This window comes from Phyllobates terribilis, unplaced genomic scaffold (genome assembly GCF_046119375.1).
Source record: "Phyllobates terribilis strain yellow unplaced genomic scaffold, ASM4611937v1 Scaffold_7__3_contigs__length_470593459, whole genome shotgun sequence".
Lineage (NCBI taxonomy): Eukaryota > Metazoa > Chordata > Amphibia > Anura > Dendrobatidae > Phyllobates > Phyllobates terribilis.
In genome coordinates, this window is record NW_027362767.1 from 284,534,735 (window position 1) to 284,561,458 (window position 26,724).

Below are 26,724 nucleotides of genomic sequence, written 5' to 3' on the forward strand. Positions count from 1 at the left end.
TACAAAGCATAAATTAGGACAAGAGACTTTTGACAATTGCAGCAGACTGGTTAGAAGTGGCGACAGTCAGTTCAGTAGCAAGAGGGACCTGCCGTATACCCTCTACGTGGGCCCTGGGGTGGCTGCAGGGCATGAAGATACGGAGTTGGACCCCCACACATGCCACTCCAGACAGGTTTTGCTTCTGAGGTCTGATGTAGAAAGAAAGGCACGGTTTTGCATCAAACCAATAGGGAGCACCTAAATAGATGCATAACTATATACAATGCACAGTCCGCCGCCTGCCATAGTCCGCAGGGACCAAAGTCTCTGTAAACAGGGAAAAACACAAAAATAGCTGCATTCAACTAAACTTTAAACAACTACAACAGCAGCCGGGGGCTGCTTTAGACTTCAGGCTCTCGTCTTGGGAAAGGCTCGTTTCTCCCGATGGAGGCTAGCCGGTCACCTGAGGCCGAGGGCGGGGTGGCGTCACTCCCAGACACTTTGTGGACATCCAGGGCGTACCACCCACGCTCCCCCTGGTGGCGAGTGAAAGTCACTGTGTCGCCCGGGAGGAGGTTCCGACCGGGGTGTCCCTTCTTAAGGCGCAGCTCGACGTCCCGCCGGCTGACGAACACATCGTCCTGGAACAGGGGACACCGGATAAACCCCCACCCCGCCTCATGGTGAAAGCAGACGACTTGGCCTTCGTACCGGGGACTGGAACGGGTGGTCTCCTCCTGACGCGCCCGAGTCTTTGCAGCCTTGGTCCTGACCTCGAGGCGCTCGCAGCGCTTCTCCCGCCGACGTTGCTCCCGTGCTAGCTGGAAGATCTGGTCGCTGCACCACTGGCTCCTCCTTCGTGCTTCAGATCGGGTCTCCCACGGGAAGCGCATTAGGTCGCCCCCCTGGTTTTCCCAGGCCCACTCCTCGGCCTCGGGCCAGGTTACCGCCGGTGCAGATAGCGGGGTGAGGACGGGTTGCTGCGAGTCCTCGATTGATGCGGACCAGTCCGGGTTGGAGCCGGTAGCCTCCTCCGCAGCTTCAGGCACCTCCATATCTGAGCTTGGGCGCCATCGCAGGTCCCCACCGATGGCTGCCGATTGCAGCTCAGGAGCTAGCGCTTGCTCCCAGGTGACCGCACGGGGAACTATGTACTCCGCCATGAGGTCCAGGATAGTCTCTGTTGGCTCTGCAGCCTGGGCAGGGGTTGCACACTCACCCACCGCGAGGTCACCCTCGACCTCGGTCTCCGAGTCGACTGGTCCTGGAACCTCTACTCCTCGGCGGCGGTCTCGGATATGCAGTAGCATCTCTGCTTTCCACGCTGCCGTTGCCACCTCCTGGGCCTCCTTCTGCCTCCTGGCGAGTCCCAGAGCTTCTTTATGGAGAAACTCTATATCTCCCGGGGTTAAAACGCTGCCGCTATGCTCTCTGCTGGGTGAAGCGCCTGAACCGGGTTCAGTAGTTGCGTGGTCTTGCTCCCCAGAGGCATCCATGTCCGCCTCCGTTGACTGCAAAGCTCCGACTGCAATGGCCGCACCTTGTTACTTCTCTTCTTTCTCCTCTTTCGGGGTGGTTCCTGGGCGGAATGCTGAGAGGCCCGCCTTCGTTCAACCCATACAGTTTGACGGGCATTACCCTGCGGACAGTCTCTGATGGAAGGGGCAGTCCTCATTTTTGGCGCCAAACGGGAGCCCAGCCCACGATGGGAGGCGTTCAAAGACAGTCTTTTTACAGCGTTATGGCGTCTGTTCTTCTTGGGTGGGTGCCATTTTAAGTGTAAAACAACAGTTCAAGGTGTAAGGCACACAGTACCCGATAGCAATGGGCACTCTTCTCCGTTGCTGTGGGCACGATATCCTGTCGACTACGCCAGGTTGTGACGCCTCTACTCAGAAAGCCCGTGTTTTACCCTGGGTGTTTGGGGACTCGGTGTCGGGCCCTGCGTGGTAGAGATGGGATGCAGCCGTGGCCCGGGCCCGACCCGTGCTCAGGGCCGTCACATTAAAAAGAGATGGTGTGGGCTATTCCGGGTTGAGTGGCTGATTTTTACGACTATGCCACCTGTGGTGTCTGGTGAAGGGCCACCAGCGCCGCTAGCAGTCCGCTGAGGCTCGATGTCATGGCAGCTAAAGTTATTACTGCTCCCCACAGGCGGAGCAAGGCCTCAGGGCAGGCAAACAGGATGAAGGGGGGTAGCAGTAGCGCGGGGAGTACGGGCACCGCGTCGCGTGGTATGGCGCGTAATGAACTGTCCGGAGGCCATAGGGGTGAACTTCCAAGGCTTTACTCACTCAGAGATATTAGCGGGAAGGCGACTCCCTGCTCCTAGCAGAGTCCTGTGGCCACCAGGGATGGGGGTCCGACTACCTCCGAGGAAGTTCAGTGTTTGGTAGCGACCCTGCACCAGAGTGTTCCAGCACTACAGACTTCACCCTTTCCCGTCTGTGCGTGTGTAGATAGGCCGGGTCTCCCTCTGAGCTCCTCTGAGGTGTAGGGGTCGGGTGGCAATTCCTCTCCATCCGATGCCCGGTGGGATCCTCAGGGCCTAACCGGGCATTCCCGTCATGGACGTAGAGTACGAGGCTGGGTGTCGGGGGCCGGTACCCCTCTTGCAGCCGGAATCCCTCTGAATAGATCAGGTAGGCGAGGACAGGTAGCGTGCTCCACTCCATCTGCATCCTCCCCGGGACCCATTTGCTTGGGAGCCACACTCTAAAGCTCCCGGGCCTTCTTGATCCTTGTCCTCGGCCGGGTTGAGACATTCCTTGTCTGCAACCTACCTCTCGTCCCAAAGATCGGGGTACGAGGGCTGTGTCCCATGCCGGTGCAGGCCCACACAGGATCTGCGCTCCCGGAGGGAAGTCACATTAGACACAGTAGTTTGACAGCACAGTGACAGCCGACAGACTAGCAAAGGCTAGAATGAAGGTCCGAACAGACCAAAAGAACAGGACAGAACCAAGATCAAAGATGGCAAACTATTAAATACTAGATTTGAAGTGTAACTAACTAGTGTTCCTCCACCCACACCCACTAACTGGTTCCTACCACTTTGTGTTCCCCAGTATCCCTGTAACCAGGGGAGCAGCACATAGTACATAATAGCTCCCTCTGGTGGAAATGTGGTGTTGGATGCAAAAGGCTAGGTCACTACCATCACACCGGCCTTACCTCAGAGGAGAAACACCACACTCCATAGAAGAAGTGCAGCATTCCTGTGGCGGTTGAACCCTCAGGGGCGCCACATTGGCAGCAATTGCATGCACTTTTACCACAAAATGCAGGTTTCAAATCCATTGTTAATGGCTGCACATTTTTTTTTAGAGAAAAGGGATGACAGGAATTAAAAAAGTGATTTAAATTACCAAGTAGAGAGGGGATACACACTTTTTTTTCAGTGTTAGATGCCTGATCTTAGTGTTTGATTATGGGTTTTCTTAGCACCATAATCCATGATCACACAATGGCAAGAGAATTGATGTGTAAGGGGTCCCAGTGGTGATCTGGAGAAGGTGAGGTCCAGTGATGGAGGTTACTATGTGGTCTCACATTTCAGTAGGGGGAATAGGGATGTTTACCTATATCTTGACATCAGCAAAGCATTTGAAAAAGTATCTCATACCATCCTTATTGAAAAAATTACCAAATATTGAATGGACAAGGCAACTGTTAGGTGAATTCTTAACTGGCTTAGTGATCGGACCCAAAGAGTGGTCATAAATGATTGCACATCCAGTTGGAAGAATGTCTCAAGTGGGGTACCACAAGGCTCTGTCCTGGGCCCTTTGTTGTTCAATATTTTTCTCAATGATTTATATGAAGGAATTGAGGGTAAACTGATTAAATTTGTTGATGACACAATGCTAGGAGGGATAGCTAATACTAAAGAAGAGAGAGGATTCAAAATAGCTCATCAAACTGGAACTGTGGGCAGCAACTAACAGAATGATTTTTAACAGGGAGAAATGCAAAGTCCTACCTCTGAGAAAAAAAATTAAAAAAGCATATAAAACATGGGAGAAATATGGCAAATCAAACAGCACATGTGAAAAATACTTGGGTATACTTGTAGATCACAGACTAAACATGAGTCAATAGTGTGATGTAGCAGCAAAAAAAGGCAAACACAATTCTGGGTTGCATTAACAGAAGCATACAGTCTAGATCACGTGAAGTAATTATCCCCCTCTACTCCTCTTTGGTCAGCCCTCATCTGGAACACTGTGTCCAGTTCTGGGCACCACTATCACGCAAGGTGTGGGAAAGACTTAGTGCAACACAAAGGGCAGAGGGAAAGGGAGTCCAGACTTTAGAGAAAGGGGGGAAGTGGAGACCTCTCAAGTTGATCACCCTGTCTCCCCTAACGTCTCTGTATTGGCTCTTCACCAATCGCCGCACGCGTACCTCGCCCTGTCTTTCTCTGGCATATGGCTAAGGATAGTGAAGGGAGGAGATGAGCACTATTCGATCTCCAATAAACACTATAGACAACAGAGGTAGACAAACAGGGGGAAATTGCTTAACTTTAGAAGAACTCCAGACAAATGCGCACACATCCTCAAGCTCCAGAGAGGATGAAGTACTACTCTTGCTAAAGCTTTCACTAAGTAATAATGAATATCGCCGTCACCTCCCTCTGAAACACAGCAGGTATTTATACACCCAGGCAGGGTGTTAATTAGCCAGAGGGAGGTCGCCGCTGGGTCCTAGAGACAGCCTCTAAGAAGATGTCTGTAATGCCAAACGTAGAGATCTCCTGCAACCAACTGCAGGGTGACTGTCTGTCACCTTTGACACACCAGTGACAACCTCATTTTAAAAAAGACATCGAAAAACTGGGGCAAGTTCAGAGAAGAGCAACCAGGATGGTGAGCATACTGCAAACTAGGTCCTATGAGAAACGGTTAAAGGATTTGGGAATGTTTAGCTTGCAAAAGAAAAAACTGAGAGGAGACTTACTAGATGTGTACAAATATCTCAAGGGCTGTCACACTGTAGAGGGATCAGCTTTATTCTCATTTATATAAAGAAAGACTAGAAGCAATGGAATGAAATGGAATGAGAGAAGATACAGATTAGATAATAGAAAAAACATTTTGACAGTGAGGGTGATCAATGAGTGGAACAGGCTGCCCCGAGAGGTGGTGAGTTCTCCTTCAATGGAAAACTTCAAATAGAGCCTCGACAGACATCTGTCTGAGATGGTTTAGTGAATTCTGCATTGAGCAGGGGGTTGGACCAGATGACCCTGGAGGTCCTTTCCAACTCTACCTTTCTATGTTGCTATGTTCTTATGCTACCTTCAACCAGTGCTGGATTTACACATTTCTACAACCTAGACAAAAACAAATAATTCAGCACCCCCTCCTCCCCTCAAACAATTGATTTATAATTTTTAATTTAATATGTAATATTTTATTTTTGAAACATATAAGCACTTAATACAATCCTTATATTCTCTAAACCTCATTATATTTTTTAATTATAAATTAATTACACTACTTATGAAATTGCATGACATTATCACCAATTAAAAAATCTTTCCATCGAATTTCTTCAAGTCATCTTAAATACCTACTAGAATTTCTTCCTTTGTCTATGAAAAGGTTTCTAATATTACTGTATAAGCTCACTCACACGGGTTATGTACAAACCAGGGGAGATAATAAATCTGCACCTCACAGATTCATATTCAGACTAGGCAATCCCTAACCATGCCTTGATTTGTCCTTGACTGACCACGAAGGTTGGCACCCTAAGCATACGCAATGGCGCCCCCACTCAATGTCAGCTGACCCGGAGTGTCCTTAAGTGCACCCAAAAGTACACATGATATGTATAAAGTGGGAAGGCACCTCCAGTTAAAAAAATCTTCAAACTTTATTCCATATCAAAAAAAAGAGAATAAAATTTCCACATGTTGGTGGTAAAAACACTCTGACACGTCGGTATTCGGTCAGTATTTTTTCTCAGGAGTGGGAGACAAAACCAGGAGAGGAACAATCACAGAAAAGTTATAATAGAAACAAGTCACCAATTCTGCATTTATCACCAACTCCTGGTTTTGTCTCCCACTCCTGAGAAAAAATACTGACCGAATACTGATAGTGGGGCCTTAGCCTTAGGGCAGAAACATATTTGTATTTCTCTTGGGAGGATCGCCTCATAAACCAGGTACTGGCCGGCACTTCTCCTGACCTGAGCTTGACAGCTGCATAGGAATCCATCATGCTGTCAGGCTCAGGTCAGGAGAGGTGTTGGGCCAGTCCATTCAGTGCGATGCTATCATCACACGAGTCATACGGCAATGTGTCCCTGCCCTTAGCTAGAGACATCTCACTACACAAGCTGTATGGTATGTGAGACCCAAGGATTAGATACCACTCCAGGGCTTTCTGTTTGCCCCCCAGGATAAAATTTGCCAGCCAGCACAGGATCAGCAGATAAGTAGAAGCCAAGCATGAGCGACATAAGTGTAATGAATCACTTGAAATCACTTGGAATCACTATTGTAATGCCATTTCTGGAATTTTCCTTTAACACGTGATATACGCTGAGCGTGTGGGACAGAAATATCAAATACAGGTGACTGAGCAAGACGGCACAAGCTATAAAGATGGGCAACATAAATGTACTGGTCAATATATTTAATGTACAGTACAGACCAAAAGTTTGGACACACCTTCTCATTTAAAGATTTTTCTGTATTTTCATGACTATGAAAATTGTACATTCACACTGAAGGCATCAAAGCTATGAATTAACACATGTGGAACTATATACTTAACAAAAAAGTGTGAAACAACTGAAAATATGTCTTATATTTTAGGTTCTTCAAAGTAGCCACCTTTTGCTTTGATGACTGCTTTGCACATTCTTGGCATTCTCTTGATGAGTTTCAAGAGGTAGTCACCGGAAATGGTTTTCACTTCACAGGTGTGCCCTGTCAGGTTTAATAAGTGGGATTTCTTGCCATATAAATGGGGTTGGGACCATCAGTTGTGTTGTGCAGAAGTCTGGTGGATACACAGCTGATAGTCCTACTGAATAGACTGTTAGAATTTGTATTATGGCAAAAAAAAGCAGCTAAGTAAAGAAAAACTAGTGGCCATCATTACTTTAAGAAATGAAGGTCAGTCAGTCCGAAAAATTGGGAAAACTTTGAAAGTGTCCCCAAGTGCAGTTGCAAAAACCATCAAGCGCTACAAAGAAACTGGCTCACATGAGGACCACCCCAGGAAAAGAAGACCAAGAGTCACCTCTGCTTCTGAGGATAAGTTTACCTGATTCACCAGCCTCAGAAATCGCAGGTTAACAGCAGCTCAGATTAGAGACCAGGTCAATGCCACACAGAGTTCTAGCAGCAGACACATCTCTTCAACAACTATTAAGAGGAGACTTTGTGCAGCAGGCCTTCATGGTAAAATAGCTGCTAGGAAACCACTGCTAAGGACAGGCAACAAGCAGAAGAGACTTGTTTGGGCTAAAGAACACAAGGAATAGACATTAGACCAGTGGAAATCTGTGCTTTTGTCTGATGAGTCCAAATTTGAGATCTTTGGTTCCAACCACCGTGTCTTTGTGCGATGCAGAAAAGGTGAACGGATGGACTCTACATGCCTGGTTCCCACCATGAAGCATGGAGGAGGAGATGTGATGGTGTGGGGGTGCATTGCTGGTGACACTGTTGGGGATTTATTCAAAATTGAAGGCATACTGAACCAGCATGGCTACCACAGTATCTTGCAGCGGCATGCTATTCCATCCGGTTTGCGTTTAGTTGGACCATCATTTATTTTTCAACAGGACAATGACCCCAAACACACCTCCAGGCTGTGTTAGGGCTATTTGACCAAGAAGGAGAGTGATTGGGTGCTACGCCAGATGACCTGGCCTCCACAGTCACCAGACCTGAACCCAATCGAGATGGTTTGGGGTGAGCTGGACCGCAGAGTGAAGGCAAAAGGGCCAACAAGTACCAAGCATCTCTGGGAAATCCTTCAAGATTGTTGGAAGACCATTTCTGGTGACTACCTCTTGAAGCTCATCAAGAGAATGCCAAGAGTGTGCAAAGCAGTCATCAAAGCAAAAGGTGGCTACTTTGAAGAACCTAGAATATAAGACATATATTCAGTTGTTTCACACTGTTTTGTTAAATATATAATTCCACATGTGTTAATTCATAGTTTTGATGCCTTCAGTGTGAATGTACAATTTTCATAGTCATGAAAATACAGAAAAATCTTTAAATGAGAAGGTGTGTCCAAACTTTTGGTCTGTACTGTATATGGACGTGAATTTGGAAAACAGCATTTTGCATGGTCTTTTAAAAATAATACTGAAACATGTGTTAATATTTTGGTATCTCTTCTATAAATGCACCTCCCTGACTGCTGCACCCTAAGTCTTGTGGGAAATATGACCCTGCCTCCATTCCTCTTTGGAACGCCCCTGACCCATCCCAGAACACTCACTATTGAGCAGGGTTTACATAAAACCCAACCCCCTTTTGATATGACGTGCTCTGAATTTTTACGGATTGTGTCTGAATATTCAAAACTAAAGCGAGCAGGACAAGTAAGTGACACATCACTGGAATATGGGATGATGAGCCTGATTCATTAAAGCTTTTACGCTATTGTTCTGTAGTACAAGGCTTTGAAAAGTCTCATCATTTTGGTGCAACTGGCAACTGCGACAAAACTATGCGACTTTTGTTTTTTTAACAAAATGTTTGCTCAACTCGGGCCTGGCGACCACTGCTCATAAAATTCATGCTGACCTGTGACTTTCATTATACCACAAATCTTACTCCTGCAGTGACTTGAGTAATAATTGTGGTGAGCAACACAGTGGTGCATACCACTTGTCAGGCGCTCCTGATTCATAAAGAGGCCTGTGCCTCTACATGAATCAGGAGTGTCTAATTGCAGCCCATCTCCTCATTAAAACTAGAGTGAACAACATCAATCTTGATGTATCGGGCTCTCTGTCCCTAGATTATGCTGCTCTCAGATTAGATAGCAAAAATCTGGTGACTATGACTAACTCTCTTTAAATCAGTAGAGGGGTTACAGAAAAATATCACTGTATACATATTCTGTGGTGTATACCTACATGGATAGATTCAAGAGATATTGCCTGAAAAGAATAACGGCAGAACCACCCATGTGGTATCACATCACAGCTCTACTGCCATATATGATCACCTGACTAGTAAAAAGGTGATGTATTAACCCCTTTACCACCTATGACGTACTCATACGTCCTAGGTGGTATCCCTGCACTCAATGCCGGCTCCAGCGCTGAGTCCACATGTTACCGAGCACAAGACAGCTGATCTGTACAACTGTTATGTGCCCTGAATCGCGATTCACCCGCTGCTGTTAACTAGTTAAATGCCGCTGTGTATCTCCGCGGCGGAAGGAAGTCATAAGTCCCGCCCATCGGCGCCCGTGTCACGTGACTGTTGTCATTGCCGGGATACTATAAGCGCCACCCAGCGGTCGGCACTCATAGCAAGTGAGCATTTCTGCTACTGTGGCACCCCAGGAGTCCGGTTGCCACAGTGGCATTGCCTCCCTCACAGGGGGTGATGCCATGCCTGGAAGCAAGGAGGGGTCCCCTAATCAGGTTTTACCAGCATACAACACTTTCCTGGCTCCAGACCAGAAAGGGGAGCTCCTCCCCTTCAAACTGGAATCTGGAGGAGGGGTTAGCTAGAGTGAGTTGAGAGGAGTTGGAGACAGGAGAACGACGAGGAAGGACCTGGGGAAGGGAGCTGTGTACAAGCTCGCCCCAGAGGAGAGAAGCGCAAAGGAACCAGACACCGAAGTCCATGGTTGTGGGGCACTGAAGGCCCAGCAGCAGAATCCGGAGGGCAGGAGACTGCAGGTCTGCCTGCCATACGGGTGAGGAAAAAGATGTTTTACTCAGGGACGAGAGCCGCAGCATAGCTACAAGCAGCAGGGCCAAAGAGATTAGCGCAGAGGGAAGGCCTACAACTTTACCTGGCGACGTGGATCCCCAACTTGCTCCCAGGCTGCCCGGACCTCTACTACCAGCTAGTACCCGTGCCCCGATCTGCTTAACAAACCGCAAGTAAAGATAAGAGGAAACCGCCATTAAGCTGTGGACTGGTCATTATCTGCGCCATCACCCTCATTACACCACACCAACAACATTTACCTCATAAAATCACCATCTACTGCCCTGGAGCTAAGCTCTGCCTGTGGAGAGCTGAACCAACTCTGCTGCTTCACCATCAGCTCCAGAGGATCTCCACCGCAGTGGCGGCCCCATATAGCTGCATACCACAGGTGGCATCACAAACATTATCTCTAAAAACTTTATTCCCCTTTTACCTTTTCCTTTAATTGACCGCCCTGGGTCACGGACCGGGTCACTGCCACCGTGACATCCCCAGCACGGACCGGCCCGGCTACCGAGTACCCCACGGCCCAGGGGGCACGTCACTACACACAGGCGATCAGATATTCACAGCTTCTAGTCTGCCATGGAGACTAGTAAAAAAATGAAAAGTAAAAAAAAATGTTTTCAAAAATATTTAAAAAATTTAAAAGTTCAAATCAGCCCCCTTTTGCCCCATTTAAAATAAAACAATAAAAAAAAATCAAATATACACATATTTGGTATTGCCGGATTCAGAATCGCCCGATCTATCAATATATGAAAATAATTAATCTGATAGGTAAACGGCGTAACGAGAAAAAAAATCAAAATGCCAGAATTAGGTTTTTTTGGTCGCCACAACATTGCAATAAAATGCAATAACGGTCGATCAAAAGATCATATCTACACCAAAATGGTATTAATAAAAATGTTAGCTCGGTGCACAAAAAATAAGCCCTCACCCATCCCCAGATTCCGAAAAATTTAAACGCTACAGGTATTGGAATATGGCGCATTTTTTTTTTTTTTGCAAATTTTAGATTTTTTTCCACCACTTAAAGAATATATACATGTTTTGTATCTATGAACTTGTAATGACCTGGAGAATGATAATTGTAGGTCTTTTTTAGCATTTAATGAACATGGTGGAAAAAACACCAGTGCACTTTTTTTGCAATTTCTCCGCACTTTTAATTTTTTTCCCAATTTTTTTTCAGCACACAATATGGTAAAACCAATGGTGTTGTTCAAAAGTACAATTCGTCCTGCAAAAAACAAGCCCTCAGGTGGCCATATTGATGGAAAAATGAAAAAGTTATGGCTCTGGGAAGAAGGGGAGCAAAAAATGAAAATGCAAAAACTGAAAAACCCAAGGTCTTTAAGGGGTAAAGCATAATGTACAAATCCTTTTTGGGAGTCCCAACTTATCCTTTTCCCAAATTTATATCCCATTTTCACAATATTTCCATTGACTTCTCCTCAAATCTGCTGCAAAATTGGGCTATATTTAGATTCCTCTGCAGATTACCATGGCTACATCAACCCATTGAGGACACAGCTATTTTTCTTCTTTAGGCTTTTTCTCCCTGCCTTCCAAGAGTCTTTACTTTTTTTATTCTCCAATTTCAAGGTGAAATTAAGTTTTTTTTTATTTTTTATGGTATAAGTTGTAATTTATATTTGTGCCATGCTATCTACTGTATAAATGATTACTCTGGCATAAGTTGGCACTTTAACTTGACGAAATGCCTGGGAGCTGGAAACTCGTGACTAGAGATGAGCGGTGTTCGACTAGAACTGTTCGCCAATCTCAAATTCAAGCTATTTTGGGCGGTGTTCGAGTTGTTCGACGAACCCGAACGATTTGCAAAAAATTCGGCTGTTCGAGGTTATGTTCGATAACTGTTCATGCACCAAAAGCGTGTCCTGCATGTCTGGCGCTATTTAGAGCACCAATCATGCAGGGCTTGTCTGCCACTCACTGTAATGCCACAGCCATGGTGGTTGTGGCATTACAGTGATTGCCCAAATACATGGGAACAGTGCTCACAGTGAAACATGAAAAGCCGGCAATTCAGCAGCGGCATACACCGGTACCCGACAATTTAGAACAGAAAGAACAAAGCATCACACATAGATTAGATAGATAGAAACATGTCAGTCACATATATAAGAAGTACAGTGACAGTATTGATTACTGTACTTGTCATTTAGTGCAAAGGATTTATTTAAAAAAATATTAGTGTTTTCATGCACCGTCTCTTTAAAAAAGCCGGCCGGCATTTCAGCAGCGGTACCCGACAATTTAGAATAGAAGGAATAGAGAATCACGCATAGATTAGATAGATAGAAACATGTCAGTCACATATATATGAAGTACAGTGACAGTGTTGATTACTGTACTTGTAATTTAGTGTTAAAATAAAGGATTTATTTAAAAAAAAATTGGCGTGGGGTTCCCCATAATTATAGGCTCTAGCGGAGGTTAAGCAGACGGCTGGGGCAGATGTTTGAAGCCTGGGAAGGGGGTAATACCCATGGAGCTTCCCATGCTACTAATATCAGCCCCCAGCTGAATACCTAGCCTTTACTAGCTATTAAAATGGGGGACCTGCCCAAAAAAATGACGTGAGGTCCCCCCTATTTTAATAGCTAGCAAAGGCTAGGCAGACAGCTGGGGGCTGATATTAATAGCCCAGGAAGGGTGCCATGAATATTGGCCCCCTTCCAGGCTAGAAACACCAGCCGTCAGCTCCCCCAAAAATGGCGCATCCATAGGATGCGCCAATTCTGGCACTTAGCCTCGCTCTTCCCACAGCCCTGTAGCGGTGGCAGTGGGGTAATAGGGCTGGGGTTGATGTCAGCTTATAATGCCAGCTGACATCAAGCCCAGGTTAGTAATGGAGAGGCGTCTATAAGACACCCCCATTACTAACCCCATAGTCAAAGTTAAAAAAAACACAAACACCCCGAATAAAGTCCTTTAATTGAAATAAAGACGCAATTCTTTATTGTTCTAAATTAAACCATACTTACCATCACGCCCATTCCAGCTGAAGCCAATGTCTTCTGCAATGAAAATAAAATAATAAAGCAACATCATCCTTACCTTTCCATGGTTCCCACGACGGCTTCAGCTCTGCTACATTCACATAACAGGCTGGATCGCAGCAGAAAACTGCCATCCAGCTTGCCATGCCGCACACACTGAGAAGCGCAGGCATGCTTGCGCTCCTCAGTGTCTCGCTGTGACGGCATCCAGATGAGCCGAGGTCATGTCCAATGAACTCGGCTCACCTCATGCACGTCACTGACAGCGTGGGAAAATTCTCCTGCGCTTGCAGTGAGCGTGAGAGAATCGCGCTTCAGCAGTAGAATTCTCTCACGCTCACCGCATGCGCAGGAGAATTCTCCCACGCTGTCAGTGACGTGCATGAGGTGAGCTGAGTTCATTGTCGGCTCATCTGGATGAAGTCACAGCCAGACACTGAGGAGCGCAAGCATGCTTGCGCTTCTCAGTGTCTGCGGGATGACAGGCTGGATGGCAGCTTTCTGCTGCGGTCCAGCCTGTCATCTCAATGTAGCAGAGCTGGAGCTGTCCTGGGAACCATCGAAAGGTAAGGATGATGTTGCTTTATTATTTTTCTTTTATTGCAGGAGATCGTTGGCTTCAGCTGGAATGGGCGTGATGGTAAGTATGGTTTAATTTAGAACAATAATGAATTGTGTGTTTATTTCAATTAAAGGACTTTATTCTGGGTGTTTGCGTTTTTTTTTAACTTTGACTATGGGGTTAGTAATGGGGGTGTCTTATAGACGCCTCTCCATTACTAACCTGGGCTTGATGTCAGCTGGCATTATAAGCTGACATCAACCCCAACCCTATTACCCCACTGCCACCGCTACAGGGCAGTGGGAAGAGCGAGGCTAAGTGCCAGGATTGGCGCATACTATGGAAGCGCCATTTCTGGGACGGCTGACGGCTGGTGTTTCTAGCCTGGGAGGGGGCCAATATTCATGGCACCCTTCCTGGGCTATTAATATCAGCCCCCAGCTGTCTGCCTAGCCTTTGCTAGCTATTAAAATAGGGGGGACCCCACGTCATTTTTTTGGGGGTGTCCCCCATTTTAATAGCTAGTAAAGGCTAGGTATTCAGCTGGGGGCTGATATTAGTAGCCTGGGAAGCTCCATGGGTATTACCCCCTTCCCAGGCTTCAAACATCTGCCCCAGCCGTCTGCTTAACCTCCGCTAGAGACTAAAATTACGGGGAACCCCACGCCAATTTTTTTTTTAAATAAATCCTTTATTTTAACACTAAATGACAAGTACAGTAATCAACACTATCACTGTACTTCTTATATATGTGACTGACATGTTTCTATCTATCTAATCTATGTGTGATGCTCTATCTTTCTGTTCTAAATTGTCGGGTACCGCTGCTGAATTGCCGGCCGGCTTTTTTAAAGAGACGGTGCATGAAACCACTAATATTTTTTTTAATAAATCTTTTACACTAAATGACAAGTACAGTAACCAACACTGTCACTGTACTTCTTATATATGTGACTGACATGTTTCTATCTATCTAATCTATGTGTGATGCTCTATTCCTTCTTGTCTAAATTGTCGTGTAACGGTGTATGCCGCTGCTGAATTGCCGACCGGCTTTTTTAAAGAGAGCGTCTTCTGAGCAGTTATCAGCTTTTGGACACCTTTGAAGGTGTTTTCCATGTATTTCTATGTGTTTTTGTTTGCCTGCCATTGGTTTTAACGGTGTTCGACGGTGTTCTAAGGTGTTCGACGAACAGTTCCTCGAACATCCCGGTGTTCGACGAACCAAACCGAACCGAACACTACAGGGGTGGCTCAACACTACTCATGGCCCTGGTCTCCAAATGCCGCAACCATAAAAGCCACATCTAATATGGCAATTGTTATGTATGTAGGCAGTTTATACTCATATTATAATCCGCCACTATTACAAACACTTCTAAATTGTCTTACCTATTTTCAGTTCCTTAGCTACAAACCCATGCATTGGAAGCCCTTTATGATTTCAGAAACACCACCATAACCATGCTAATCATCATCTATCATTTCACATTTCTATCTTTTTCCCATTCCTTATCTCATGTAAGATGCAGCTTCCAGTGATTAATCTATGAAAGTTGTAGATGTATTGTGGCCAATATCCTAAACTCGCTGTAACTTGCTGGGAAACCCTATTTCATTTCCAACCTCTTGACCCCCAGAGCTTCTATCTGCTAGTTGGAAGTAGCTGGCAATGAATTTGTCAGAAAAATGCCTTGGATTTACCTGTCTAGTAGAAACCACAGATATTTGAAGTAATAGCAATCTAGAGAATTTGGAGGTAAAGCCAACACCTTGAACTCTTTATTATCCTCCTCAGATCATTCAGAACAGTTTTTTTAATGTGTCAGAGGCATTATCTGGCTAAAATGTACACACTTTCTGGCCTTCTCATAATGCATTCTGACACCATCTGTTTCCCATGTACTGTGATGAAGTACACTACCAACATGATGTAAATGAAAATGTGTAACAACAGACCAGGTCTCTTCCGCTGCTTCATAGTCTAGTACTGATGCTGACATGTCAATTCTAGATACTTTCTATGGTAGACCAGTTTGCAGCTTTGCAGGCCAATGCATAGTATCATACAATGCACCGTGTGTTGTGACACTTTTCTATCATAGCCTGTTGTAAAATTTACAGCAATTTCAGGGAAGAGACAAGTCAAGCTAGCGTTCATTCATCATTAGAGATTAGCATATCATTAAAAATTGATTTTGCTACGAGTTTCCCCAAAGTTTTGAGTTTCAATGAATTCAAATTTTTTGAAGCTTCAACTTCCACAAATCCAACAAAATAGTGGCCAGCCACTATTTTGCTGGATTCCAAAGGCCTGGAAAGGGGTTAAATAAATAGTTAAAAATAAATAAAAACTCTTATACTTACTCTCCTTAGCCCTTCCTATAACTTTTCAGCACAATCTTCTGGCTTGTCTTCTCTTTAAGGTAGCTTCCACTCTTCTCTCTTCAGGTACCTCTGCAGATAGGGCTCCATTTTGCCACATGAGACGAAACACATGTCATTAACATCAATGACATGTGTCTCATCCCATGTGACCTCATCAGACCTAGACAGTGGCAGAGAGAAGAAGAAGAGGAGCTAGAAGACCATGCGACGAGACAGGTATGGGAAGGGACGAGAAAAGTATTAGTTCATTTTTTAACCCCTTCTTGGCAGATTCAGTTTTCACTGAATACATTTGTGGCCAATGGAACCCCATTCCTGAATTGAGCAAAACTGCCTGGATTGAATTTTAGGAGAATCACTTAGCTGTACTCTCCAAGTGCGTTGCCGAGCCTTGACACCCTTGATCTTGCTGCTGGTTCACTGGTTGTCATTCCTTGGACCACTTTTAATAAGTACTAACTAGTGTTGAGCAAGCACTAAAATGCTCGGGTGCTCGAAGCTCGGGCCAAGCTCACCATGATACTCAGGTGCTCGACCCGAGCAACGAGCCCAATGTTAGTCTACGGGAGACCCGAGCATTTTTGCGGCGGCACCCCCAGCAGTCTGTAGAAAGCCTAAAAAGTGCCCAAAACGATAGTGACAGTGCTCAAAAGACATGGGGACAGCATGAGCATCGCCCCAGGAAGCATTTCTGACCCCCAGGTCACTGCTGTCAACAACGTGGTCAGAGGTATTAAGCCACTTTTACGGGCTCACAATAAAACGTTCAAAAACGAAACTGAAATGGTTTTCCTGTGAAATATCTTAAGGAACTTCCTTTCCAGGGTAAAGACTTGTGTATAAGGTAAAATAAATAACCAAAAACAAAAATACTCCTCCACACCTTAGGCTATGTTCACAAGTAGCATTTTTTATGCATTTTTGCACTTTTGTATTGCTTTCAACTGTGACAAATTCATTCACCGGGAAATGTCATTTTAACATTTTACAATCTTATCTGGCCAGGTGCTGTGTGACACATGCATACAGTGCTGAAAAGACATGGGAACAGCATGGGGAAGACCCCTGGAAGCATCTCTGACACCAAGGTCACTGCCTAAAAGTGTGCCCTTCAGAAGTGATCCTTGCCACATCAGAAGATGCAGACTTGCAACTATCCCCATGCAAGTCCTTGTCCCAGGGCAGTGTTCAAATGTACCTCCCCCATTCCTTACAATGCAAGCGCAAGTATGCTGCCTGCCACCCACCAACCCCTAGGCTGTAATATCATACTGCTTGCTGACTTGCATTTGAAATTGGGCTTTTTAGCCATGTGGAGGCAGACGCAGGCCACCATGTCATGGCTGCGTCGGCGGCCTGGTATCCATATTCAGTCCCCAGCCGCCCGGCGGCCTAGTGTCCACGCTCGGTCCCCAGCCGCCAGGGGGCGGCCGGGTGTCCATAAACAGTCCCCAGCCCACCAAAGAACCAGACTCCTCCGGTGGGCCCTGGCTTCTCCATCAGGGGAGTTGAGAGTGCCAAGGTGAGGAGCATGATGATGATGATAGAAGTTAGCATCTGCTTTGTTTTCTTGGAATTCAAGCGTAAGTGTGCAACCTGCCTCCCACCCACCCCCAGGCTGCAATACCATACTTCTAGCTTGCACTTGAAAGAGGGCCTTTTAGTTTGGAGGAGGCCGAAGCAGGCCACTACCTCATGGCTGCTTCGGCAGCGAGGTATCCATACTCAGTCCCCAGCCGCCCGGCGGCCGGGAGTTCAAGCGCGGTTCCCAGCCGCAAGGGGCGGCCGGGTGTTCATACTCGGTCCCCAGCCGACCCACGGCTGGGTGTCCACACATGGTCCCCAGCCTCCTGGTGGTGGCCGGGTGTCCATAAACGGTCCCCATCCGCCACTATTTCTCCTGGGAACTTCCCCCACACTTTTCTTAGCCTGGCCTGCTTTAGGGCAGAATTGGACGAGCCCACCAAAGAACCAGACTCCTCCGGTGGGCCCTGGCTTCTCCATCAGGGGAGTTGAGAGTGCCAAGGTGAGGAGCATGATGATGATGATAGAAGTTAGCATCTGCTTTGTTTTCTTGGAATTCAAGCGTAAGTGTGCAACCTGCCACCCACCCACCCCCAGGCTGCAATACCATACTTCTAGCTTGCACTTGAAATAGGGCCTTTTAGTTTGGAGGAGGCCGAAGCCGGCCACTACCTCATGGCTGCTTCGGCAGCGAGGTATCCATACTCAGTCCCCAGCCGCCCGGCGGCCGGGTGTCCATGCTCGGTCCCCAGCCGCCATGGGTCGTCCGGGTGTCCATACTTGTTCCCCAGCCGCCCCGCGGCCAGGTGTCCACACACGGTCCCCAGACGCCTGGGGGCATCCGGGTGTCCATAAACGGTCTGCGACGCCCCTATTTCTCCTTGGAACTTCCCCCACATTTTTCTTAGCCTGACCTGCTTTAGGGCAGCATTGGACGAGCCCACCAGAGAACCAGACTCCTCCGGTGGGCCCTGGCTTCTCCGTAAGGGAAGTTGAGAGTGCCAAGGTGAGGAGGAGCATGATGATGATGATAGAAGTTAGCATCTGCTTTGTTTTCTTGGAATGCAAGCTCATGTATGTAGTAGCGGCTAGGCCTGAGGTGGTCACCGTTTTGGCGCATATCCTACCTCCTCCGAGAATTGCTGGATGTTTTCCTGCTACTATCCCAGTTCTATGAATCACGTTAAAACAAAGCTTCAGGTGATGAATGATGGATGAGGTGGTGGCAAAGGAGAAAAAGCAAGAGGAACAGGGACCATTCACATCAATATCAGGCCAGTCAACCACACATGTCTTGTAGGATATGTTTCTGTACCAAAAGGAGCGGTTCAGCTACACAGCTATAGGGCATACAGTGAGTGCAATGCCTACCAAAAATTTCGAGGCACTCCAATGCCCCTTGGAAGTGACATGGAGGTCAGAGGGCCTTAACTAAACCGTTTTTTCCATTTATAGCAACTGGGCCTCCTGTGCACTGTAGGCCTAAGCAGTGAATGGAAGGCTTTCCAAAAATTATGAGGAACTGCAATGCCCCTTGAAACAGATGTGAATTACAGCATACTAAAAACCTTCTACCCATAATTGGGGAGTGGGTCTCCCTTAGTGTTCGCCTATGCATTGAAAAGCAAAAGCTGACTAAAATTATGAGGAAATGCAATGCCCGTTGGAAGAATGGTGGAGGTCGCAGTGGAATAAAAAGACAATATCAATGCCCGTAGGAAAAGTGGTGGCGGTCGCAGTAGCTTAACAAGACGGTTTTAATGCCCCTTGGAAGAGATGTGGAGGTCGCCGTAGCTTAACAAGACGGTTTTAATGCCCCTTGGAAAAGTGGTGGAGGTCGCAGTAGCTTAACAAGACGGTTTTAATGCCCCTTGGAAAAGTGGTGGAGGTCACAGTAGCTTAACAAGACGGTTTTAATGCCCCTTGGAAGAGACGTGGAGGTCGCAGTAGCCTAACAAGACGGTTTTAATGCCCCTTGGAAGAATGGTGGAGGTCGCAGTGGAATAAAAAGACAATATCAATGCCCCTTGGAAAAGTGGTGGAGGACGCAGTAGCTTAACAAGACGGTTTTAATGCCCCTTGGAAGAGACGTGGAGGTCGCAGTAACTTAACGAGACGGTTTTAATGCCCCTTGGAAGAGACGTGGAGGTCGCAGTAGCTTAACAAGATGGTTTTAATGCCCCTTGGAAGAGACGTGGAGGTCGCAGTAGCTTAACAAGATGGTTTTAATGCCCCTTGGAAGAATGGTGGAGGTCACAGTGGAATAAAAAGACAATATCAATGCCCCTTGAAAAAGTGGTGGAGGTCACAGTAGCTTAACAATACGGTTTTAATGCCCCTTGGAAGAGACGTGGAAGTCGCAGTAGCTTAACAAGACGGTTTTAATGCCCCTTGGTAAAGTGGTGGAGGTTGCAGTATCTTAACAAGATGGTTTTAATGCCCTTTGGAAGAGACGTGGAGTTCAGAGTAGCTTAACAAGACGGCTTTCATGCCCCTTACAAGAGCCATGCAGTACAGCATATTAAAAACATTATTCCCATTATTGGGGAGTGGGTCTCCCATAGTCTTTGCCTATGCCTTCCAAGCAAAAGCTGCCAAAAATTAGGATGAAGAAACTTGCAATGCTGGCAACACGGACCACGGTCACCCTGGTGGTATAGTGGTGGTGGAGGCTGAGGATAAGGAGAAGAGCAAAATACAGCCGAAATTAGGAAGCGTATACCCATGTGTGGGTGTGAAGCGGTGCATGGGAATACACCTCCCGACATAACACAGCGGATTTGACTTTATGTTAATCTGCTGTCATTTGGTGGTGATGAGAAGTCTGGCCCAATCCAGCCCTTGCTCATTTTGATAAGGGTCAGCTGGTCAGCATTGTCAGTTGACAGGCGAGTGTGCTTATCAGTTTTAATTCCCCCAGCGGCACTAAAACACGCTCCGATAACACACTAGCGACAGGGCAGGCCAGGACCTCCAAGGCATACAGAGCGAGTTCATTCCAACTGTCCAGCTTGGATACCCAATAATTAAAAGGCACAGAGGAATCACTGAGTACTTTGGTACGGTCGGCAAGGTACTCCCTCACCATCTTTTGAAACGTTCCACTCCTTGTGAGAGTACCCCACGCCTCAGGGCCTGTAATCTGGGCGAGTCTCAGAAAACTGTCCCAGAATGTTGACAGTGTTCCCCTGCCTCTGCTGGATTGGAGTTGTGTCTCTCTCGCCTGTACGCTTTGGTTGGTCAACGAACTGTGACCTCTGCCGCTAGCGTATCCACATGGGAATTTTTTTAACAGTTCTGCAGCTAGGGCCTTCTGGTACTGCCACATTTTAGTAGACCTCTCCACCTCAGGAATAAGAGAGTGAACGTTCTCCTTGTAGCGGGGGTCTAAAAGTGTCACCAACCAGTAAAGACTGTCACCCAACATTTTGACAACGCGAGGGTCACGGTTAAGGCAGCGTAACATAAAGTCAGCCATGCGCGCCAGACTGGTAACGGGCAAGACTTCCGTGTCCTCACCAAGATGACGACTGACCATGCCCTCCTCCTCCTCCCCCTTCTCCTCCCCCCCTGTCCTCAGGCCACCCACGCTGAACCGACTGTATGACAGTTGTACAGGTACTACCATCTACAGCGCATGATACCAGCTCCTGTTCTTCCTCCTCCTCTTCTCCCTCATTGTCCCCCAATGCACGTTGGGATGGGATGAGGCTGGGCTGTGTGTAATCGCCCATTACGGCTTCTTGATCCATCTCATCATACTCTGGCTGCAATGCCTCTTCATTAATTCTCTGCAGAGAGCGTTGCAAAAGACAGACAAGTGGGATGCTGACGCTAAAGATGGCATCATCGCCACTCACCATCTTGGTGGACTCCTCAAAGTTTGTCAGGATGGTACATATGTCAGACATCCAGTTCCACTCCTGAGGTCTTATGTATGGAGTCTGACCTGAATATCGATGGCCTTGTTGCAGCTGGTACTCCACAACTGCTCTCTTCTGCTCACAAATCCTTTGCAACTTGTGGAGGGTAGCGTACCAACGTGTGGGGACATCACACACCAGTCGGTGTGCCGGAAGCTGCAAACGCTGCTGCAATGCAGCAAGGGCGGCGGAAGCTGTAGCTGACTTCCGAAAATGAGCTGACAGGCAGCGTACTTTGACGAGCAGATCTGGCAACTCGGGGTACGATTTAAGAAACCGCTGAACCATGAGGTTAAGCAAATGAGCCAGGCATGGTACGTGTGTGATCTCGCCTCACCTCAGAGCCGCCACCAGGTTACGGCCATTGTCACACACGACCATGCCTGGATGTAGGTTCAGCGGTCTCAGCCACATATCTGCCTGCTCTTTCACAGCTGTCCACAACTCACAAGCAGTGTGAGGTTTATCACCTAAGCTTATGAGTTTCATCACAGCCTGTTGTCGCTTGGATGAGGCAGTACTGCAGTGCTTCCAGCTTGTAACTGATGAGGTGATATCTGAGATGGAGGCTGAACATGAGGAGAAGGAGGAGGATGATGCGCAGGAGCTGTACACTGTGGGGGCAACTCTGACTGACATAGGGCCCGCAATCCTTGGTGTGGGGAGGATGTGTTCCGTCCCAAGGTCCGACTGGGTCCCAGCTTCCACTATGTTTACCCTGTGTGCCGTCAGGGAAATGTACCGTCCCTGGCCACAAGCACTTGTCCACGTGTCCGTTGTCAGGTGGTCTCTCCCAGTAACTGCGTTGTTGAGGGCACGGCAGATGTTTTGGGACACGTGCAGGTGTAGTGTGGAGATTGCACACCGGGCAAAATAGTGTCGGCTGGGGTCCGAGTACCGAGGGATGGCCACCGCTATAAGGTTGCAGAAGGATTCCATCTCCACCAGCCTAAAAGTCAGCATTTCCAACGCAAGCAGTCGTGAAATGTGCAAATTTAGGACTGTGGCCTGTGGGGCGTTGGCTGCGAATTTGCGCTTTCGGTCAGAGCTCTGGGATATGGACAATTGAACGCTGCGGTGGGACGTGGAAGTGGATGTTGTTGCTGTTTCTTGAGAAACTGCCATAACAAGTGAAGACTGAGAGGAGGGGGCATCTTTTCATGCAGTATGGACAGGGGATTGCCTTGCACACACAGCAGGGGGGTCTATTACACGCACAACAGCGGAAGAAGCAGTGGTGACACCCGCTGACACTGGTCGTGGACCCTGGGGTTTGCCCCATAAAGTCGAGTGCTTTGCTCACATGTGCCTGATCATGCTGGTGGTGGTCAGGCTGGTAGTTTTGTCACCCCTGCTGATGCTGGCATGGCAGGTGGTACAAATGGCCTTTTTGGGGTTATCAGCAGAGTCTTTAAAAAAATTCCAGCCTCTGGAAGACCTACCGGTTGTACTGGCAACGTCCCTCGTGTTGGTGTTACGGGGAACTGTTGCCCGCCTTCTGTGTGCGGCCACCACACTGCTTCTTCCTGCCTGTTGGGGTACTCTGCCTCCCTTCCCCTGTGTGCTGGCCTCGCTCTCCGTGTCCTCCTGCCACATTGGGTCAGTTACTAGATCATCCACCACCTCCTCCTCTTCCACTTGCGCACCACGATCCTCCTCCTCACTTCCTGGCAATTGTGTCTCGTCATCGTCCACCACTGATGACAAATTGCCAACGTCGACTTCCTGTGGCCGTTGCTGTTCAAATATTTGGGCATCGCTACATAGGATCTCCTCTTCCACCACTTCAAGCGGAGCAGGCGAGGGGCACAAATATGGAAATGGACCAGTGAACAGCTCTTCAGAGTGTCCAAGTGTGGGATCAGTTGCTGTCTGACGACACTCGGCAAGGTGGGAGGAAGGAGCATCAGGGTGAGGAGGAGTATGCGGTCGAGACTCACGGCTACTAACACTTGACCGTGTGGAAGACAGACCGGAGGTGGTGGTGCCCAGGTAACTGGAAGTATTATCTGCTATCCAATTAATAACCTGTTCACACTGATCAGTTCGCAATACTGGTGTTGTAGTGTGCTTCCCTAGTAATTCGGTCAAGAAGTGGGAGCGAGAAGATGTGGCTGTTGGTTGTGGCACATTTTCACCTTGGCCACGGCCCCATCCTCTACATGCACCATCACCAGAACGTCCAGTTCCACGTCCCTTGCCACGCGCCTTGCCCATTGTAAATGAAGTAAAATAGCTTACACTAGCACTATCAATGGAAAAAGGGTAATAAAAAGGAGATTAGAACTGTGGAAGAGGAAAACCACAGTTCTATTTCTCTGGCCTCCCCAGACTCTTTTAAACAGATATATTGGTGCCTGACCAGTCAGGGAGACACTACTACAGTTTTTTTTTACGGCAGAAAATGCCAAAAGCAGGATAATACAGAGATTTGACCCGTGGAACAGCAAAACCACAGTTCTATTTCTCTGGCCTACACCAGACTCTTTTAAACAGATATATTTGTGTCTGAACTGTCAGGGAGACACTATTACAGTTTTTTTTTACGGCAAAAAAAGCCAAAAGCAGGATAATACAGAGATTTGACCCGTGGAACTGCAAAACCACAGTTCTATTTCTCTGGCCTACACCAGACTCTTTTAAAAAGATATATTGGTGTCTGACTAGTCACTGAGACACTATTACAGTTTTTTTAACGGCAAAAAATGGCAAAAGCAGGATAATACAGATATTTGACCTGTGGAACTGCAAAACCACAGTTATATTTTTCTGACCTACACCAGACTCTTTTAAACAGATACAGTACAGACCAAAAGTTTGGACACACCTTCTCATTTAAAGATTTTTCTATATTTTCATGACTATGAAAATTGTACATTCACACTGAAGGCATCAAAACTATTAATTAACACATGTGGAATTATATACCTAACAAAAAAGTGTGAAACAACTGAAAATATGTCTTATATTCTAGGTTCTTCAAAGTAGCCACCTTTTGCTTTGATGACTGCTTTGCACACGCTTCTTGATGAGCTTCAAGAGGTAGTCACCGGAAATGGTCTTCCAACAATCTTGAAGGAGTTCCCAAAGATGCTTAGCACTTGTTGGCCCTTTTGCCTTCACTCTGCGGTCTAGCTCACACCAAACCATCTCGATTGGGTTCAGGTCTGGTGACTGTGGAGGCCAGGTCTTCTGGTGTAGCACCCAATCACTCTCATTCTTGGTCAAATAGCCATTACACAGCCTGGAGGTGTGTTTGGGTTCATTGTCCTGTTGAAAAATAAATGATGGTCCAACTAAACGCAAACCCGATAGAATAGTATGCCGCTGCAAGATGCTGTGGTAGCCATGCTGGTTCAGTATGCCTTCAATTTTTAATAAATCCCCAACAGTGTCACCAGCAAAGCACCCCCACACCATCACACCTCCTCCTCCATGCTTCACGGTGGGAACCAGGCATGTAGAGTCCATCCGTTCACCTTTTCTGCTTCACACAAAGACACGGTGGTTGGAACCAAAGATCTCAAATTTGGACTTATCAGACCAAAGCACATATTTCCACTGGTCTAATGTCGATTCCTTGTGTTCTTTAGCCCAAACAAGTCTCTTCTGCTTGTTGCCTGTCCTTAGCAGTGGTTTCCTAGCAGCTATTTTACCATGAAGGCCTGCTGCACAAAGTCTCTTCTTAACAGTTGTTGCAGAGATGTGTCTGCTGCTAGAACTCTGTGTGACATTGACCTGGTCTCTAATCTGAGCTGCTGTTAACCTGCGATTTCTGAGGCTGGTGACTCGGATAAACTTATCCTCAGAAGCAGAGGTGACTCTTGGTCTTCCTTTCCTGGGGCGGTCCTCATGTGAGCCAGTTTCTTTGTAGCGCTTGATGGTTTTTGCAACTGCACTTGGGGACACACCTTCATTTCTTAAAGTAATGCTGGCCACTCGTTTTTCTTCACTTAGCTGCTTTTTTCTTGCCATAATACAAATTCTAACAGTCTATTCAGTAGGACTATCAGCTGTGTATCCACCTGACTTCTGCACAACACAACTGATGGTCCCAACCCCATTTACAAGGCAAGAAATCCCTCTTATTAAACCTGACAGGGCACACCTGTGAAGTGAAAAACATTTCCAGTGACTACCTCTTGAAGCTCATCAAGAGAATGCCAAGGGTGTGCAAAGCAGTCATCAAAGCAAAAGGTGGCTACTTTGAAGAACCTAGAATATAAGACATATTTTCAGTTGTTTCACACTTTTTTGTTAAGTATATAATTCCACATGTGTTAATTCATAGTTTTGATGCCTTCAGTGTGAATGTACAATTTTCATAGTCATGAAAATACAGAAAAATCTTTAAATGAGAAGGTGTGTCCAAACTTTTGGTCTGTACTGTATGTTGGTGTCTGACCAGTCAGGAAGACACTATTACAGTTTTTTTTTACCGCCAAAAAATGCGAAAAGCAGGATAATACAAAGATTTGACCCGTGGAACTGCAAAACCACAGTTCTATTTCTCTGGCCTACACCAGACTCTTTTAACCCCTTTACAACCCAAGGTGGTTTGCACGTTAATGACCAGGCCAATTTTTCAATTCTGACCACTGTCACTTTATGAGGTAATTACTCTGGAACGCTTCAACGGATCCCCCTGATTCTGAGATTGCTTGTTTGTGACATATTCTACTTCATGATAGTGGTAAAATTTCTTCGATATCACTTGCGTTTATTTGTGAAAAAAACGGAAATTGGGCAAAAATGTTGAAAATTTAGCAATTTTCAAAATTTGAATTTTTATGCCCTTAAATTAGAGAGATATGTCACACAAAAAATTTAATAAATAACATTTCCCACATGTTTACTTTACATAAGCACAATTTTGGAACCAAATTTATTTTTTGCTAGGAAGCTATAAGGGTTAAAAGTTGATCAGCGATTTCTCATTTTTCCAACAAAATTTACAAAACCATTTTTTTAGTGACCACATCACATTTGAAGTAACTTTGAGGGCACTTTATGACAGAAAATACCAAAAAGTGACACCATTCTAAAAACTACACCCTTCATCGTGCTCAAAACCACATTCAAGAACTTTATTAACCCTTCAGGTGATTCACAGGAATTTTTGGAATGTGGAAGAAAAAAATGAACATTTAACTTTTTTCACAAAAATGTTACTTTAGACCCAATTTTTTTTTTTTTCGCAGGGGTAACAGGAAAAAATGGACCCCAAAATTTGTTGTGCAATTTCCCCTGGGCACGCAGATACCCCATATGTGGGGATAAACCACTGTTTGGGCGCACGGCAGGGCTCATAAGGGAAGGAGCACCATTTGACTTTTTGATTGTAAAATTTGCTTGAATAATTAGCGGACGCCATGT